The following is a 5,724-nucleotide window of genomic DNA, read 5'->3' on the forward strand; positions in this document are numbered from 1 at the left end:
TTTTGTATTTCTGTGGGGTCAGTGGTAATGTCCCCTTTTTCATTTCTGATTGTGTTTATTTGGATCTCATCTCTTTTTTCTTTATTACTCTAGCTAGTGGTCTGTGAATCTTATTTATCCTTTCAAATATGAAACCCCCAGATTCATTGGTCTTTTGTATGATTTTTCACATCTCAATTTCCTTCAGTTCAGCTCTCATTTTGGTTACTTCTTGCCTTCTGCTAGTTTTGGAGTTGGTTTGCTCTTGTTTCTCTAGTTTCTCTAGGTATGATGTTAGATTGTTAATTTCATATCTTCCTAACTTTTTGATGTGGGTGTTTAGTGCTATTAACTTCCCTCTTAACACTGCTTTGGCTGTGTCCCAGAGAGTCTGGTATGTTGTATCTTTGTTCTAATTAGTTTCAAAGAATTTAATGATTTCTGCCTTAATTTCATTGTTCACCCAAAGGTCATTCAGTAGAAGATCAGTTAATTTCAATGTAATTGTATAGTTTTGAGTTATTTTCTTAGAATTAATTTCTTTTTTTTATTGTACCATGTTCTAAGAGTGTGTTTGGCATGATTTTGGTTTGTTGTTTTAGTTTTCTGAGGGTTGTTTTATGGCAATTATGTGGTCAATTTTAGATTATGTGCCATATGCAGATGAGAAGAATGTATATTCTGTTGTTTTTAGTTGGAGAGTTCTATAGATGTCTGTTAGGCCCATTAGGTCAAATGTAGAGTTCAGGCCCCGAATATCTTTGTTAGTTTTCTGCCTTGTACTGATCTATTTTCAAATTCACCAAATCTTTTCTGAGCTGTGTTCAGCCTACTGGTAAGCACATAGAGTGAAATCTTCACTGTTGGTATTATGTGTGTATGTGTGTTCATTTATTTCAAGCATTCCCATTTGACTCTTTTAAAAATAGTTTGTGTCTTTACTGAACTCCCTGTCTGTTCATGCATGCTGTCCACATTTTCTATTAAATTTCAAAATTAATCAGTGTGATTTTAAAATCTCTGTACAATACTCTCAACATCTGGGTCATCTCTGAGTCTGGTTCTGTCAATTGCTTTATCTCTTGACAATGGGTTGTTTTGGCATGCTCTTAAAGTCTCCTATTATTTGAGTGAATGCTGGACATCCTTTGTGGAAGAATGATAGAAGCTGAGATAAATAATATTTACACCTGGAAACGGACATGCATTTTCTTTTGCTTGGCTGTTATGTTGGGCATTGAGTTAGTCTAGGCAGACATACACTGGGTTTGGGTTTTATTGTTGCTCTCATTATCTTCATTGCAGTGCTAGCTCTGAATTTCTTCAGTGGTGGGCTGATGCTTCTTTGTGCTTAGAGTGGGGCAGGCCTTGTATAGTGGAGGTTTTCATCTTTGTTTTGTTTTTTCTCATTGTTTCTGCTCTATCCTCAGCTTTCTGTGCTCCTTCCATATCCGTACCATGGTGGTGGTGGTGGGTGGGTGAGTGGGGGGGGAATCTGTTTCCCTGTTCTTTATCCTTCTTCAGTGGTAAAATACTATTGCTTGTTATTGTGGACTAGGTTTATCGTGGGAAGAGGGAATTTTTATTTTCCTAGCATAGTTTCAATTTTAGGCAGACTTGCATGCCTGTGTCTCAGAAATGAAGCCTCATCAGTGTTTCTTGCCTACCCTTTCTCACAGTGCCTGTTGAACTCCGATCTGTGGGTCATTGGGCCATGGATAGAAAACAGTTTCCTGCCTGTTCCCAGAAGTAGCACACTTCTCCTTATACCAGTGCAGGATCCTGAGTCCAAGAGTTTTCCCTGCTTTTTCCCAGGGCCAGAGGACCTTTGCTTCTAGTCATCAACTAGAAGCAACAGAATTCTTGCCTTACCTCCAGTCATTTCAGGTTTTTTCTTTCTATGACAGAAGGATCCACGTAGCTGGATGGAGTTCATATCTCTTCCGCAGGGGCAACTGAAAATTTTCTCTGTGCCTGTACCACTGATGACCTCCTGCATGCCTATTCATCTCTAGATTTTCTCATGAGCCTCCAGTGGAGGGCAGTGAAAACGAGCTAGTAAATTAGGGCAAAATCATCTTGTGTCTTGGACTCTCAGTTATTTTAAACTGATACTTTAGTCCACAACTGGCTTTTAAAAATCTACTAAACTTTCAGCTGATTTCTTCTAACTGGCTTATATGGTGGTCGTCTCCTTTTTCTATGCTCTGCCAATGGCAAAAAAGTTTGCATGTCCTCTCTCTCATTGAAGGGGCTTGTAATTTTTTGGAATTTAATTTATTTGGTTGGCCAGTAAGTAACCTTAGCTCTTCAGTGGGCTCATGAAAAGTTTGTGGATTTCCTGTCTTTTTCCAGTTGCTAGGGTGAGAGTCATTTCTCTTATGATGTTTTACATCCTAAATGAAAGCAGAACTCTAGAAATTTAAACTTGAAATATAGAAAGAATACAATCAAGAAGACTTCATAAATTTTGTTAACGGCAAATCACCAGGGCAAGGATTCACTAGCTCCTGCTGTGAGGTTCCATTTGTTTCTGGTCTTGGATTTTCATGTGAGACCATTTCTTTTTCTTTTTTTTCCCCCTAGGCTCAAAGCTGAGTACACTCCCATCATTTTAATAATATTTTAGGCAAGCCCTATGACAATTATACTAACAAGTTTCTTCAACCCTACCACCACCCCTACCATCTCTATACTTTGCTTGCCCATACTCCCTTCACCCTTTCATCTGCTATTACCACTGTTATTTCTACTTGTGGTTGAAAGTAAAAAGCATCTCCAGATTACAGCAAGTTCAGTGGCCCTGCTCCATAACCTGGCCTCTGCTGAAGGGAGAAAATCGGGGGAAACATGAACAACCATCATGGGTTGTGATCAGGCACTACCAGAAGCCCAGCTTGTGTTTCAAAAACAGGCTCTTGGACATGTTCCCAGCAGATAACTCTTCACTGGCTTGGAGAACAGGAAGGACTATTTCACAAACACCACTGTGTTTGAATTTCTAGAGGCTACCCAGATCAAGAATACATCCCTGCAGTGCTTCACCACACACTCATTGCTGCAGTATTCATTGTTCCAGTCCTTACTCACAGTGGAAGTGTTCTCACAACCAGAACTCAAACATCGAAGCTGGGGTGAGAGTGCCACAGGAGACCCACTCCCCAATTCAACATCTATCTGAGAAGGGGACTAAACCTCAGGAACTACATCTGCGATCATCTCACAGATAGTCTCAGGAGAAGTTGCCTCCACCGTATGGGCCTCAGGGCTATTGTTCATAGGCTGCTCAGGACTGCTTTCCACAGTTGGTGGGACTAAAGTAGTCTGCACTTTCAAAGTGGGTAGAGACACACTCTTGATCTGCAGAGGAGATAGCTGTTGCTGTAAATTGATTCAAACTTTCTGAGGTGGAGGCTGTTTTATGGCCTGGAGTGGAGGAGGCTGCTGTGAAATAGTAACTTGCTGCTGAGTCGGAGGCTGTGGCATCTGTTGTAATGGAGGGGGCTGTAGTCGGGGTGGAGGCAGTTGCATAGAAGCAGCAGCAGCTGCTGCTGCCTGCGACACTGACCAAGTGACAATCTGGGCTTGTTGACTGGGCTGGATAGTAGCTGTACTGGTTTGGCCTAGTTGGAGCCCCTGGGAGGTCACCACTGTGGCTGGGATAACAGTAACCATCCCTTCTTGAGACATAGTAATGGAAGAGGGCAACGTTTGTTTGGTAATAATCAACTTGGTGATATTGGGCTGACCCCCAACTCCTGAAGATGCCTAGTTTGCCACATAGGATGAAAGGGTGGAGTTAACAGTGGTTGGGAACAGGGCAGGGGGCTCTATTGAAGCTAGTGCTGGAGATGCTGGGTCAACAGTAGCCATAGGAGATGGAGAAGGAGTTTGTGATGGTGGTGCTGGATCCAATTCCACTGTTTCCAGTGGCCTGACACTCTTGGTTGTCTTTGTAAGCAGTCAATGCCTTCAGATACTCTTTCTTGGCAGCTTCAGTTTTCCTCTTATATACCTGTTTTTGCTTCTCTCCAAGACTATCCCACATGGAGGCCACAATTTTTGAAACCTCACCAAAAGTGGCATTAGGATTCTGTCCCTTGGTGGCAGCCCGTGTATCACGAAAGAATAAAGCATATACTGAAACTGGTTTCTGAGGTTTATTAGGATCTTTCTTTTTTCTCTTCTTTGGGACCTTCTGCTTTTTCCCTGCTTCCACCACCACTGTCTTCTGGCTGTGAAGTTGCCTCCGGAAATCCTCAACACCATCCTCGTGAAGTGAACTAGTAGGTGAAGGGGTGGTTGAAAGACGATCTTCAGGTGACTGGGCAGGTGGCAGGATGGTGGCACCCCCTGAGTTCAAACCCAGTTGGAAACTCAGTTCTGACTGATCAATGGTGGTCAACTGGCTATGCCCTATCAAGTCAGATGTCATGTCTGTCATTGGTACATCAATTGTAACAGGTGAGTTGGCACTATACTGAGTTCCTATAGAGTAGTCCAAGTCCATGATCAAGCCTTCATTGAGGATCCCCGCACTGCTCCATCAAGCCATGGGTCATACCCACAGGTATGTTCAATGTCTGGACCCCATACTGGGCTGAAAAACTGCCATTCTGTGAAGAGGAAGGGTCTGCCAGGTCATCAAAGTGGTCAACCACATCGGAAACAGCCAATGAGGGATCAGAATCCAAGGAGATAGGTGGGATTTCAAATTCCTCATCACCCAAGCTTGGTGTATGGAATATCTCAGCCCCTGACAGAAAGGGGTGTGAAGGCCCTGTAATCATCAGGTTAATGTCATTTCCTCTGGGAAACTCCCGTCTTCACACAACCGCTCCTACTGTCTCAGACCGTCATCGCTCCCACCGTACCCACTGGACTCGGAACTGTGAGACCACTTCTTGTATCATGTGTGTCCTATTTAACTTTCCTTAAACAAGCCTGTGTTCCTTGCATCTAAAAACCTTAAAACATGTTTGAAATCCAGCATCTCAGAACCAGGAGCACATCGAACTCACATTATATGGTAGGCAACACTCTAAAGACGCCCTCCTCCCAGATTCTTATCTCTCGGTTGTTCAAACAGTAATGCAGGTACTGCTGTAAAGGAATTTTGAACAAATAAAGTCCCAAGTCAGTTAACTTAATTAATTAATAAATAATACTTATTAGTTAATAAGTATTAATTAATTAAGACAGAGTCTCTCTTTGTTGCCTAGGCTGAAGTGTAGTAGTGTGATCTCAGCTCACTGCAACCTCTGCGTACTGGGTTCAAGTGATTCTTATGCCTCAGCCTCTCGAGTAGCTGGGATTACAGGCGCGAGCCACCACTCCTGCCTAATTTTTGTATTTCTAGTAGAGACAAGGTTTCACCATGTTGCCAAGGCTGGGCTTGAACTCCTGACCTCAAGTGATCTGCCTGTCTCAGTCTCCCAAAGTGCTAGGATTACATGTGTGAGCCAACACGCCTGGTCGAAAGTCAGTTAACTTTAAAATGTGGGTATTGTCCAGGTGGGCCTGACTCAATTAGTTGACCCCTTTTAAAGCAGAAAGTTTTCTATGACTGGAAGCCAGAGAAGTCAGAGAAATCTGAAGCATGAGAAGGATTTAGTGTGCTGTTGTTGGCCTTGATGCTGGACAGGTTCCGTACAAGGACCACAGAGTGGCTACAAGTAGCTGAGAGCAAACCTAGCTAATAGCCAACAAGGAAACAGCCACCTCTATTCTACAACCACAAGGAAC

General features: G+C 42.9%; 1 pseudogene; it reads right to left on the bottom strand.

Annotated features, from left to right (window-relative positions):
• Positions 1-2,580: 2,580 nt before the first annotated feature.
• LOC105551858 lies at positions 2,581-4,825 on the bottom strand (annotated as a pseudogene).
• Between the last annotated feature and the right edge of the window lie 899 nt (positions 4,826-5,724).

The sequence above is a fragment of the Mandrillus leucophaeus genome, unplaced genomic scaffold (assembly GCF_000951045.1).
Source record: "Mandrillus leucophaeus isolate KB7577 unplaced genomic scaffold, Mleu.le_1.0 Scaffold535, whole genome shotgun sequence".
NCBI classification, from domain to species: Eukaryota; Metazoa; Chordata; class Mammalia; order Primates; family Cercopithecidae; genus Mandrillus; species Mandrillus leucophaeus.